This window comes from Brachyistius frenatus, unplaced genomic scaffold, assembly GCF_029030835.1.
Source record: "Brachyistius frenatus isolate BFR_SWC_R1_liver_20210118 unplaced genomic scaffold, ASM2903083v1 Contig_15, whole genome shotgun sequence".
Lineage (NCBI taxonomy): Eukaryota > Metazoa > Chordata > Actinopteri > Embiotocidae > Brachyistius > Brachyistius frenatus.
In genome coordinates, this window is record NW_027210614.1 from 4,777 (window position 1) to 19,235 (window position 14,459).

The following is a 14,459-nucleotide window of genomic DNA, read 5'->3' on the forward strand; positions in this document are numbered from 1 at the left end:
ATTTGTTCCGGCTTCATACCCCACCAGAAGCGTTTTGGAAGTGAAACCTTTAGGCTGCCTGTTTTTATTTTTTTTTATTTTCTGAGTTGGACATTTTTCCTCAGGTTTTGTGCTTTTAGCGGGTAAATGTTGCTAAAAGGTAAATACAGTTTGCTGTGTTTTCTTTGTTTAAAAAAAAAACCAACATTCATCCTCATAATTATTTCATAACTATTTCACATACAGTGCCTGTTAGCAGGAGGACAACGCATTTTCTTGTACTGCTTTAAAGACGTTGATGTAGTGATGTGACATAAGATCTGGAGTTTTCCTCTGTCCGACTTTCCAGCTGATGCGATCTCTGTCCGGGAAAAATACACTAGCCAAGGAAAAAAAAAAGTTTCTAGCCATAACCTCAGGGTTTTTCATCAACCTTAACCATGTTTTGTTTTTCTAAACCACGTGACGATAATACGCTTCCCTCTAGTGGACGGGCTTGTGTATTACATGCTTAGCCATGATACCAGGTTGCTACAGTAATTTAATTGTGTGTGTAGCTATTCTGTGGATCCAAGTCACACCCACCAATCGAAGACTCTTGTATCATCTGTTAGCATAGACCTCGCCCATTACATTCACTTTAACTTGCCAGCAAAACGTTTTGAGTCACAAACACCTCAGAAAGAGTCCCCAATATCTACATAGCTTGAGAGCTACCCTCATATTTTTAATGTAACCAAACACTGGCTCTAAAATGGAACTTTCGCGTTTTTAGCAGATCAGTAGATCTTCTTAATGGTTTTGAAGTGGAGCGGGGGGGGGGGCGGGGGTTACTCCTGTAACAAATAAGCACAGGACCTAACAAACACTCATAAACTTGGAGAGTTTCCAAAAGTAGAAAGGGAGGTGGAGCCTCCTGTGGAACCAGACATCCTCTCTACTTTTAAGAGTATTATTAAAACTTTCCTTTTTCATAAAGCTTTTAGTTGGCTGGCTCATGGGACATCGAACCATCCCTCAAGCTGCAGTAGGCATAGGTTGCTAAAAAAAAATTAAATTGATGTTTGATGAGGTTGTTTATTAGTTAACTTGCTTGTATATCATTGCACCTCAAGTGGGATACCATCATCCACTTTTCAATCTCGTTGTCTCTAACAGCACACTGTGGGAACATAAATAAAGGAAAATAAATAAAATAATCAATTAGTGGTATGATTTCTTTTTAGTTTCTCGGTATATTACACAATATTAAGGGCTGAAAACAGGAAAACAAACTCTTTTTTTGGGGTAAATATCGGGGGAAAAAATATTGATTCGTTTTTTATGTTTTGTTTGCCAGATTAAATGGAATATTTGAATTATCGGATGATACACCATTTTTATACTGAGAGTTTGTAGTCAGAAACAAAGCAGAAAACATCAACTTTTCTTCTAGCCTCATTTGAATCCGTGTGTATGCAACAGAAACATACTGACTCACCTTGACAAAGCAGCAATAACCTCCAAATGAACTGGTTCCATACAAATCACGCAGTCAACCAAAATAACGCAAGAGATGTGCAGCTCAGAGGGGAGGCCTCAAACTGCTGCTGCACAGAGAAGTTTGCATACTGAACCCACTGGAGAGCCATTACAGCTCAACCGCTCTTTTCACTGCGCTGATAAACAACAATTCCCAGAGTCCCCTAGTCCTCCACTGTCCAAATTTACATGAGGTTTGGGGGCTTCAGCAAATGTGAGGGATAGAGGTCAGAGCAAGTCTGTATTCACAAACACACGCAACACAAGGAGAATGACAACTTTCCCTAAAATACCTGGACAATTCAACAACCAACTTTTAGAGTGCTTGAATACACAAATACACCTGAATGTACACATACAGTATCCATGCCGATAAATACATGAATGCAATGTGCACATGGTATGTTCGTACGCACATGGACACTCATACCGGCGCGGTTATTTTCATGCTGTTATAGACACACTATATGTAAATGAGATCTAAAATGGCTCTCATGCTTGCCCTCTTCCTCCGGTGCCAGAGTCACGCATCATTGTCAGCAGCCGGCAAAACAAGATGAAATAAAATTCTAAGCCGTCCTGGCAGTCAAGGACACCATTCCCTCACCGTAATAGCCTGTATCGCCTAGCCACTCCATGTGTAGCTTTTCTTCATTGCTCTGGGCTTTTATTCCTGGCAATAAGCTCTTTATCACTCCTCAACACAATTCATTTAAAACCACCGTCAAGAAGCAATCAAACCTTAAGTAAGAGGATTCAAAGTCAGTGTGTTATTGTTAAGCAAAGTAGCATTACTTCATTTACATAATTCACCCAGACAGAGATGCCAAATAGGTAATAATAAAGAACAGGACGAGGGAAAATAAACAGTTAATATTTTTCTCATTTTTTGGATCCCCAAATTTAAATGCAGCACTTTATCCGCCTTTGTTGTTTCCTCTTCTGTCCTTTCTTGCAGTTGCCTCCTTCTCTGCCTCCAGAATGACATTATGTTTGGGTTAGTTGTCTTTCTGCCTCGGACACCTATGATTTAGCAATTCTTGACATATCCATTACACCTCACAGATTGGCTGTTCTCCGTTCCCTGTGTTTCGGAAACCTATAGAAATGACATGTACCCTTCCCATTTTTTTTCTCAGATGTCCTCGATTCACAGGTGGTGCATTTAGAAAGAAGTGGATTCTAATTTCAGGAGTGTTCCCTTACTATTAACTATACCTACAGGAGGGACATCAATCTTGACAAGGTCTTTTTGAACCACGTCTAAAAATGCAATACCGTTGTGTATTTTTCACCTGCTCTCCACAGCCTGACCGTAGATGGGCATTTTGACTGCGGGTTTTATGATTTAGTATCTGCATTATTTTCATCTCTATAACGGTGTTTGTGAAATGGTTCACATGTCATCATTGTGTGCCTTTTATATGTTGATTGCTTAGGTAGAGTGACTTGTCTCTTCTCCTCTACAGCAGAAAGCCAATCAATTGTATAACAGGTCCGATGGTAGATAGAATCAATGGCATCATCACCACAATCATCTTCATCCTCCCCAGCAATGTTTACTTTACTGAGCTGCAGCTTCCACCTCCAGCACCTCAGTCGTCTTTCAGTGATGTTTACTTAAGGATTGATCTTTATCCTCACGTATTTGCTGTTCCACTGAATCTTGATTTTTACATTCTTGACTGTCGACATTAATTGATCCAGTGAAAGAGGAAGTTCATCAGGCAGCAACTGAATCAACCCGCCAATAGATTCTGCAAAACCGCATAGCCAAAAGGTCACAATGTGCCCCTGTAACAATGATGCTAACATCCGTATTAATTATACTTTGATTTCCAATACACAGAAATGTTGTTTCTTTTGATAGGTTTGTTTGAACAGCAAATTTTACACATCAAATTTAACACACTTATTCTGTATAACATTATAAATCTTTTTTTTTTTTCATAAAATATCTCTTTAAGTATAACCTCCCAAAGTTGGACACAATCAATTTAACACCATATTTGTTTCATTAAATCAGCTATAATGAGGTCGTCCTTGGCGTACACATTTTAGAGTGGTTTTTAGTTTCAAGTAATTATTAAACGGCCCAATAAATTCTTGTGTTTGTTAACATAGTTGTACGTGTGATGGTTTAATTCCATGTCCACTGTCCCCTCCCTCCAGTGCTTTCTATTTAATACACCAACTTCATCACCAGGGAGATTAAAGCTAATGCCTAAAGGAGCACAGACCAAAATTGAAAAGAATTAACTGTAATTAGCACGCTAACCAATGGCTAATACGAAAGCAATTGTTCTATTTTTATTATATAACCTGTAATCTTACTCTTGAGAACCTCATTTTCAATCTTAGTGCTGCTAGAGAGTTATTTTAATACACATCATTTCATTTTGGAGCATTTTTTTCTTCCAGCTTTGCTCTCTTCTCGCCAGGGTCTTTACCTTTTATGTTGTGTCCTTTAGCAAATGCAGCACAACACCGAACGATAGGTAAGCCCACATCAAGCTCAGCATCGTTACACCAGCACCACAGCCACAGCAGGCAGTACCGCACATAAAAGAGCCTGCTAACTGTTCCTTCAGCCTGTAAACTCAGCTAATTAACAGTAGCTTCATGCTTTTTGTACATTGCCAGCTCTGTGTGTTTCTTCAAGGCCACAGGATATAAGCCGTGCAACAATCTACAAGCCAATTGTCAGAGACAGGAAAAAAAAAAAAAGTGAGACGGGTAGTAGTGAGCAGGGATTTATTGGCTCCGATAGTTATTGGATGGAGGGTTTTTTTTTTCCACTTTTCTCACCTTCTGCTTGGTGTTTTTGCTGCCCTCAGTAGTGTCTTTCCACACCGACATAATGAAAATAATAATAATGATAAGAATAGCATCACTTCAATCTCACTTTCAGTGATTACATTGTTCCACCCGTTTCCGTTTCTGCTTAAATTATATTTAACTTCATCTGCTGTGGTCCGCAAACAGGATTACTGGTACTTATCTGAAATGAAAGTGCATTTTTAACGCAGTTTAATAACGAGAGTGGAAAATCCAGTCCACAGCAATAAAGCTGAAACTAATTCATTTCAATGGCTGTCGGCACAGAGTGTTTCAATTCTTCCTCACATGCCTATTCCCGCTCTGAAAAACTGTAAAAGAAAGGAGGCAGAAGGCCATTTGTGTAATCTGCTGCTGCCTGACATGAGCATGGTGATTACAGAAACACTGAAGAATCTTCATCCAGCTTTTAAGAGCCTCTTAAAAGAGGCACTAAAAGGCCAACTTAAAAGCAACCAAGATTATCAAACTCTGCAACTTTTCTTAAGAGTCTTGAGCAGAGTGGAGGGTGAAGGGGTGGACTGGTTGGATGGAGGAGAGTGAAACTACCGCATATCCTCATGCATCTAAAGTGGTCAGCAGTTTGAACCCATCCGTGCCTCCTGTTCCATTATGGAATAGTAACACAGGGGCCTGTTTGTTCGCCAAACACAATTAACAAGGTTTCTGCTGCACATCAATACTGCTATTTGCATAGGATATTGATCTGAAGTCCTTATAATCACAAAATGTTAATTGCACCAATTAATTCTCAATCTGTTTGTGCCCTTGTCTGGCCGCCTTGAGCCCTGAAGGTCAGTGTGAAAATGAACTGCTCTTTGATTCTCCTCCAGGAAAAGATTTTTCCCAAGACAACACAGTTTGCTACTCTGAAATCAAAAGGCCCTACCATCCTTTATCATTATTATCATTCCATGTGAGTAGCAGCTAATGGGTTTGAAATCTTGTGATCTGATTTGTCCTTTTAAACAAGGTTTTTCTTGTCTCGTTCATTAACCAGGGCTGCCGCCACTTCTCTTCAGATCCACGGCTATTTACACCTCAAAGACACAGTATCCCCCTCTATACTGACTAATAAGTCATTTTCTGAGACAGTGCGTTGCCCATTTGATTCATAGCCCATACGTATTGCATGTGTGTTTCTCTCTGTCTCTGGTCTTGCTGTTACACCATGTTATTGCATGCTGAAGCGTGACCTCGTGGTTTATTGTCTGTTTGAGATGATCAGAATAATAAGTCAGAACTCTCCTGCCTGTGACATGTAGGTAACCCTCTTCCTTTGTTATGTACTACACTCGTTTTTTTGTTTGTCCAGCCATGACACCACATAGGATATTGCAGTAGTCATAAGAGTCATTGGAGTACATATGATTTTATATATAAACCAATATAAATAATAATCTCTATAAATACAGATATCCATATACTGTAAATGACTTCTTTAAGTGGTGGGAACAAATTACATTTTTGCACCGGCTGTATTTGCCAGTATTGATTGGAGTCTGCATTAATTGCTTTTCCCTCTATCTTGATACGGTCAACAACAAGAATGCAATTATAGGTTTTGCAACGTGTTTCACTCACTGATATCTGTACATAACAGTGCACAAGGACCTCTCTTCCAGTCCCCGTCATCCATGCCTGAACACAGCCAAATGAAAAATGAGCCACCCTGTGTGAAAGATGAATTTCAATCCACTACACCTGTGCCACCCCCTCTCCCCCCAAATGAAAGGACTGATTGCCTCCAATTGCATATTTAAAATGCTTAATTCCTCCATTAAGAAACCTATTTACATGAATTAGGGACAATTAGCATTTTCAGACCCACTTCAACTTTGTTCGCCCCCATCCATTAACATTTGAAAGTGTCGGCTGCCAGACACAAGAAAGCCCCTCCATCTGATTTGTGCTGACCCCTATGACGGCTGCCTGGATGGAGTTTTTTTTGTTTTTTTTATCTGTACCACCTCACTAAGGAGGGAGGAGGGGTGAAGAGGATAAACTGAGGGACTATAGTAAGTCACCTCATTATGGTTAATCAACAAAAGCCAGTGAATGAAAGACAACAGAGTGAAGGGCAAAAGGATATCTAATTGAGAGAAGCTAAGGTGCAGGTCTACAACCTCACACGCCTTTTATCTAATGGATAGTAGATTCATTTTATGTGGCAGAGCCCGTGCGCTGTCTGTTAAACGCTGAACAGTCAAGGGAAAATGAAAGGAAAAATCTATGGTCTCTAAACTGTCAGTAAGTAATGGAAATAATGAAGAAAGAAGTTGATAAAAGAGGGGAGGATGAATTTCAGGGTATGCACCTGTCAGGTTTCTGAAATTATTGGACCTTGTAACCAAATCCAGTCAACACAACGGAAAATGAGGTCTCAGTGAAGACTGTTTGTGCACAGCCTTGAGTATTTTCATCGGTCAGCAATTACAGCGTCTGATTCAAAGCGCTTACACATCCTTAAGATGAGCTTTTTGATGGAGAAAAGCTGTCATCTTCTAATGAAGATGACAGAGGCTATTTCACTCTCCAGAGAATTTATTAGAAAAAGGGGCCTCACATCATGTGAGTCATATGTAATGCTTTTTATTATTGTAGTCACAGGCGAGAGAGGAAGAGAGACCTTGTTTTGATGATTATATTCACTCTTGAAAATATATTAATATCTCTTGGAGTTGCATAAATCCCTATGTGTATGTTTGTACAAGTGTGTGAGTGAGTCTATTTGTAGAACTATCTTTAAGAGGACCAGCTTTCATTTTAGACTATCAGAGTGAGGACAATTTGACAAAGTAAAGACATTGTGTCTGGTCATCACTTTCTCACAGCCTATCAATGGGTTATTGAGGGATTAAGTTTTGATTTTAGGGTTAAGGTTAGATTTAGATTTAGGTCTAGGGTAGGGTAAGGGCAAGGGCCTTTTAGGGTAAGGGACTATTATGTCCTCACAAAGCTGTAAAATGTGTGTGTGTGTGTGTGTGTGTGTGTGTGTGTGTGTGTGTGTGTGTGTGTGTGTGTGTGTGTGTGTGTGTGTGTGTGTGTGTGTGTGTGTGTGTGTGTGTGTGTGTGTGTGTGTGTGTGTGTGTGTGTGTGTGAGAGAGAGAGAGAGAGAGAGAGAGAGAGAGAGTAGCATGAATACATTTGTATGTTCTTTTGGGTTAATAACACTAAAACGCATTTATATACCCCAAATTGTAAATATCATAAATACCTCGTTTAAAAAAAAAAAAAAAAAAAAAAAAGTTTGGTAATTTTGAACTTAAAACCAGCATCTTTTAAGACCCAACCTGACTTAACTTCTCTGCTGAATCAGAGACTTGAAGCTGTACAGTGTTTTTGCTGTATTTTATCCATTACTGACTGGTAACTCATACCCAGCTAATGCATCACATTGGTTATAATCTGTCTCTATCCCTCGTGCCACTGGGCATTTGTATTTTGAATTGCATCACATGACACGGATGGATGCAGACAATTGGTACAGTCAGAGAGAACAGATGAGAAATCTCTTAATAAATTACATTTGAAAATAACAAAACCCGACCGAAGTCTGAAGCTTCGTCAGGCCTTATTGTGTTTGAGTCAGATAACAGCGTTCATGTGCTATATGCAGGAAGCTGTTATTTTGGACATGCAAGGGTGAGCTAATGTCGGAAATGAACTTACTTTATGAATTCATGCTCTGACCCGGTAATGCTGAGAGAGTTTGATTCTGGTGAGAGCTTGCAACCTACGAGAAACATTCAGCAGTGACAGGAAAGTAACTACTTGATGTGAAGCTAAGTTTAAGAACAGAGTCAGGTTTAAAGTATCCAGTCAGCCAAATCATAGAAAACATTTCCCCCACTTACCCCATGTGGTATTAAACCAAGAAGACTGCTCTGAAGTCTCTTATTCACTTTGACCACCTTTAATTCAGACCTCAAACTTGATTAAACATTGGAATTGAATGTAAAGAGGAAATATGCAACAGAAGTGGGCTGAATGTGGCAGCCATTAACTCCAAGCTTTAAATTATAAAGATGAGAAGGGCTGGAAAGAGGGTTGTTTTCCGCTCAGTAACTTCCTTAGAAAAAGGCTTTCTATCTGGCCAGGAGTTTTTGCTAGCTACAGGGCTTTGCTCTTGAACTAAGTTTGAGAAGATGGCTTGAAGTGGCCTCCTCACCAGTTCAAACACCACTTTGTACAACAAGAGGTAACATTGAGATGGTTGACCTTCAAATGTGAAACACTTCTCTGTACTGCTCAACAACAGAACTGTCTTTGCAAACAGCATGAAACAAAATCACACTTCTGGTAAAGAAAGACTGGAAGTGTGTTCATGCTAAACATCACCGTGTGATACGGAAATTACAGCTGGCAGTCTTAAGCCAGCCAACGTGACTGGCGACTAGATTTTTTTTTTTTTTTTTTTTTTTTTCTTCCCTTTATATCTTCCCGAGTTTGTTGAAAGTGGTTATTCACCAAACTCTGCAGGACAGCCACTGAATTTACCGACTAGCTGCAGCTAACTCGGTGAATAATCTCCATCTTTTTGGACGCTCCTCCTCTTGAAATGATCAACATTCAACCTGTTTACCCAAGACAGAGTGAACAGTCCACAGAAAATACTACTACAATACCAGGTCTGGTCTCAGATCAGATTACATGCACTTTATATTTATATGTCCCTTTATTGCAATTCTTCTGTACATTTTTCATTTTCATTCAGTGTTGATATAAACTGTAGTGCAGTATAGTACAGAGCTACCCATGGTCACAACACCACCAATGTCTCAAAGTAGTTGAATAAATATGTTTCCTGGACTGGACGCGTACAATGTCAACGTATGAAAATGATCTTGTGGCATGAGACAAAAATAACTCAGTAACTTGTTGATGAAAATAATCAAATAAATATCAATATAAAGCGTGCCACCATTAATAACTAAATGGACGCCAGTATCAATGCATGGACATCTACACACGATCATGTTGTAATAAACACAATGCAGCCTGTTTGAATGGTCTCATTGTCTGTATTGCAAGGACAAGTCCTTCATACTATCATAATTGTGCTATTGATTATACATAACTCACTTTGTCTGATTATGATTACAATTTAATATTGGCTTTCTGTGTGCGATGAATTTGCTCTCCTGGTGTCAGTCTTGTTGACTTGTATGATCTATGATTCATCAATACCATTGATTCCCCCAAAGTTCATCCATCCATATGTGACTGGCATACCAGCATTTTACATAGAAAAGATTGAGGGGAGGCAATCTGCATGTCAGCAAAATGTCACCATAATTGAGCTTGGCTGATGTTATTGTCCCTTAACGAACTTCTGACTGTTTTATAAACAGGACTGAGACAAGAGACATCAGTCACAAGGGACACTGTTAACATTACCAAGGACAACCTCACATTAAACTGGAGCAGCAGACCCAGATCTATCTATCTATCCTATCTATCTATCCTATCTATCTATCTATCTATCTATCTATCTATCTATCTATCTATCTATCTATCTATCTATCTATCTATCTATCTATCTATCTATCTATCTATCTATCTATCTATCTATCTATCTATCTATCTATCTATCTATCTATCTATCTATCTATCTATCTATCTATCTATCTATCTATCTATCTATCTACCTATCTACCTATATATATATCTCCACAGTGATGACAATAGATGTGTTCAGTTTACAGAACAAAAGGAAACATGTAGTTCTACAATAGCAGAAGAATGACAGCAGACTGAGGCTAATTGGACAGGGCCTGTCACTGATTACAGATGCCCTGTGTGTGTGTGTGTGTGTGTGTGTGTGTGTGTGTGTGTGTGTGTGTGTGTGTGTGTGTGTGTGTGTGTGTGTGTGTGTGTGTGTGTGTGTGTGTGTGTGTGTGTGTGTGTGTGTGTGTGTGTGTGTGTGTGTGTGTGTGTGTGTGTGTGTGTGTGCGCGTGCCCCCCGTCTGTTCCTTGCGTGGGTGCATGGCTATTCAGTCCACACACACCTGTGTGTCTCTGGCAATTGCTCTGCTGGTGGACACCGCTGTGACAGTGGGCTGCCCTCAGAGGTCTCTGGATATCCAGTGTAAATCCAGCCCAGTGGAGCTGTGAAAAAAGCTAATAATATGTTATTGCAGTCTAGGTCCCCCTGTCGCCTCTCCATCAGAGGACCACTGTCACCTTACACATGGACCACGGTGTGATAATGGACAATAATGTGGAGTAGCTGAGAGTGAGAAGTCCAATCTGCCTCCTGAGTGGTAAAAGGGCTGAGAGGAAAGCACACCCCATATGCTGCCTGAGAGCTCCTGACTCTGAGGCCGTGTGTCATCCTATCATGAACCTCTGTGCACCCCGTCCAATAGGTAATCATACCACTGATTATTATCTTATTTCATCAATTGTAAAGGTGCAGTCTTGACAAGAGGGGTCCGGTGTGGCATTTCTCAATGCAAAACTCACTAATTACTTTCTTTTCCACTGATAAGTAATGCTAACTGGTGAATGCTACTCTGCAGCTTTGTTTTTGTGATTATCCTTTTTTAGACATCCAGATCTTGAAGCAGCTACACACAGGACCGTTGCCTAATTGTTTCATCATGATGTGTTTATTCATATTTAATGTGGAAGCATTTTCTCCTGCAAAAACATGGTCATTAGTGGGAGCTACACAAAGAAATAAATAACCAGATTTGTTGTGAGAGTGTTTAAATCTCTCAAAGAGAATCTAAAATCACGTTATCAGCTGTGACTCCGGGCGTGTTTGTGGTTAGTGAAGCACTACTGCACATTAGCCAATGAACTATTGTTAGGATTTCTTTGTTTAGACCCAAAGTTTGATAAAATAACCTTCAGAACAAAAGTAACAATTCCGTTTTCAAACCTAAACATATTAAATATGCTTCCTTTGATCACCCTACATTTCTGTTTTTTTCTCAGTGAAATGTTTCCCTGTTGGGAAAATGTGAGAATACTAAAACTTCCAGCTGGACTGATGCCTCTAGTGGCAGCTGAAGGCAAAACCCTCCCCACTAAAACTTCTCTTAAAACTTCAACACGGTTTGAGGATGGTTGTTGAATTTTATAATCTTCTGAACTATGTTTTATAGTTTGTACATGCGGCACATGTAGGCATGGCAACTTGGTGGGAGCAAAATACAACTGCAGTTTTTTCATGGCTCTGCATAAGACATGTAAGACACAAGACAATCCTTTCCTGTTGTCACACAAGCCTCACAGCAGCTTCTAAATTTATCAAGTTAGAGTACATTCATGACAGCAAATTACAGGCTGCCTTTCTAATTCTAATTATTGTGATGCTGAGAGGGCACAGAGGGCATTTTATTTTCTGTCTGTTGATTGAATTCTTGCCTCTTTTCCTGGGTTGTATTTTGGTGCGTGACCATGGGCTTTGTGGTTTTCTAAGCCTCATGGGACCAATTCCCATTATTTACTTGACTGTGACCCCATATCGTGACCCCTCAAGTCTCTCATTCTCCAGAAGCCTACTTTTAAATTGCTCATCTAATGGCGACCTGCATTTTTACTGAACTGTAATGAATGTTCCAATTACGCTGAAGGTGATGGAGGCGATTTTCCTATGATAGAGGAGGTGATTGGATCTCCCACACTCCATTTCACTATCTCTCTGCTCTCCAGGCATTCCCACAGACCCGTGGTCACCACTGGCTGTTGGGAGGAAGCGAAGCCTCTACTTGTGGTAATGCACCCTCTCAGTGCACTGCCAAGCCGCGCACCAATGAGGTGACTACAGAATTAAGTGCTTGAAATAAATGAATTCATTCTGGCAGAAATGTGTCAAATGACCTTTCCGCTGCTCATTACACATGGTGCACATTACACCAGAGAAATGCTCCTGTTGTCCGGGCTCTTTTGTTTCCCTCCTCTTGTCTGCCTTGTCAAAGGGGAATGGTAATTAATTGAAATCATTTCCATGTGTAAGGTTGTGTAGATCCCTCCTCAAGGTGTGTCAATGGGTCGATAGATATTTGGAGTGCATAGTGGAGTCGGGTGATAAGAACTCCAGTCGTACCGCGCTAAATGACTGCAAAAGCTTCATAAAACCAATTCAAGGGCAGAATGAGTTTGAGGGCAAGAAGTAGCACAAAGAGAGGGGGAAAGGCATTGTCCCCGGCGGACTGTATTCTGACAGCAGTGACGACGGTCACTATCCACAGAAATTGCAGTGTTTTGGATCATTCAAGGCTGGGCACATTTTTCATTTTCCATCCTTTTTTTTTTTTTTCCCTCCCTCTGATTAAAAGGTTGTTTGTGAGAACTGAAGAGTCTCCTTGGAGGTGGCATCCTCCTGCTTGACTGAATGCGGGGCATTTCACCCAGCTCTGTGCACAAGAGAGGAGAGATTATCCTAATGCAGAGGCTGCTTGTCTGCCTGCCAAAGAGAGATGTGGCTTTAAGAGGGCCATACATGGTGTTGATTAGTTTTACTGAGCGGGTATGCAGAGACCAATAAATTAAATATGAATAAATTAAAAATGTACTCTAGCAGAAAATTGCTTGGAAAACAACCACCTCCCCATTAAAATATGTATAGTAATGCCTTTTATGTGAAGTAACTTGGGATTAGATATCACTGTAAATTAACACACCATCCAACCGTAGTCAAGAACTTTTCACTTTTAACAAGGACTTATGAAAGAGGTATTTACTCCAGTGTTCAGTAATTAATTTGATATTCAAATGAGCTTACAGTATGTATTATAATTGCAAATATCCCAAATAAGAGTAGTTTTATAAAAGGGGTAGTGTCAACAAAGATTGATGAGGCTTGCTTTGAAATTGCCATCTGTTTCAAATGTTGACTTGATGCGGGCCCAGCCCCTCCCTCTTCTTCTGTGGAAATAGAGGCATCATGGTTTCCTCCCGCCATTTGGCCATATGTATCTGGTATTTTGTGGTGGGGGTATGCTGTGGTGCAACACACACACACACACACACACACACACACACACACACACACACACACACACACACACACACACACACACACACACACACACACACACACGTGTCTCTGCCGCACAACGCCAACACTGAAGGGGATCAGGAGCATCAGCATGTGTGATGAGCTCCCACAGATAACGTCTCTGCAACATTTCCATGACATTGTAGCTGTGTTACCTCATTACCACAATGTCACAGCAGCAGTGTGAGCATGTTGTGTCGGGGTGAGGGTGGAGGGTGGGCGGGGGGGGTCAGCTGCAGGTATCGGGCCTCTGCAGATGAGCTGATTAATTAAAGGGAGCTCTATTAAGGTTATTAAGATGCAACCCCCCCCCACACACACACTCTCTCTCTCTCTCTCTCTCTCTCTCTGAGCATCTCCCTCCTCCGTGGATGAAGGTGGTCGGAGCAGAGGGGGGCCAAGAGAGGGGAAGCATCCTTGCCTCTTTTGACATTAGCCAGCGTGCGCACACTTCACACGCCCCGTGACTCTCGCCACAAGTGCCTCTCTGCACCCCACCTTCGCAGGAGTGACACTCTCTTCAGGCTCCAAAATGGGGCTGCAGAGTTTTAATCCCTCCAGCCCATCAACCCACCCTTGCTTCCATCTGTCAGGAGCACTGCTGGAGGAAAAGGAGGGGAGGGTTTGGGGACGAGGGAGGGGAGGGGGTGGGGGGGGGGCAGGGGGCGCATCCCTCGTTCCATCCCGACGAATTTTCTAATTTCCTTTGCCTCCGTGCTTTGTCCCAAATTCACGCCCCTAACCTATCCACCATACAGCCTCTCATTCTGTCCCCCGCCTCCTCTAACACCTCTTCTCTCTGTTGTTTTGGCAAAAGAAGTAAAAGTCCAACCGGAGGCTGCTATTTGTTTGCAACAATAAGAACTGACTATTTTACCAACATCTAAACCTCCTGTCAATATTAATGAAGACGTTGATTCTTCCATATTTTCTGGATGTGTTTCAGTTTAAATGTGTTCCACCCAGAGGCAAATACAAGCACTGCAGTCATTTTCCGGAGGTCATAATCTGCTTGGACATCTTGTTTCCCCATTTTTAATTAAAAGTGTATATCCCCTCTTACAAAAATTGTCCAGACGGTTGTCTATTTTGGTAGTCTGAAAGGGTT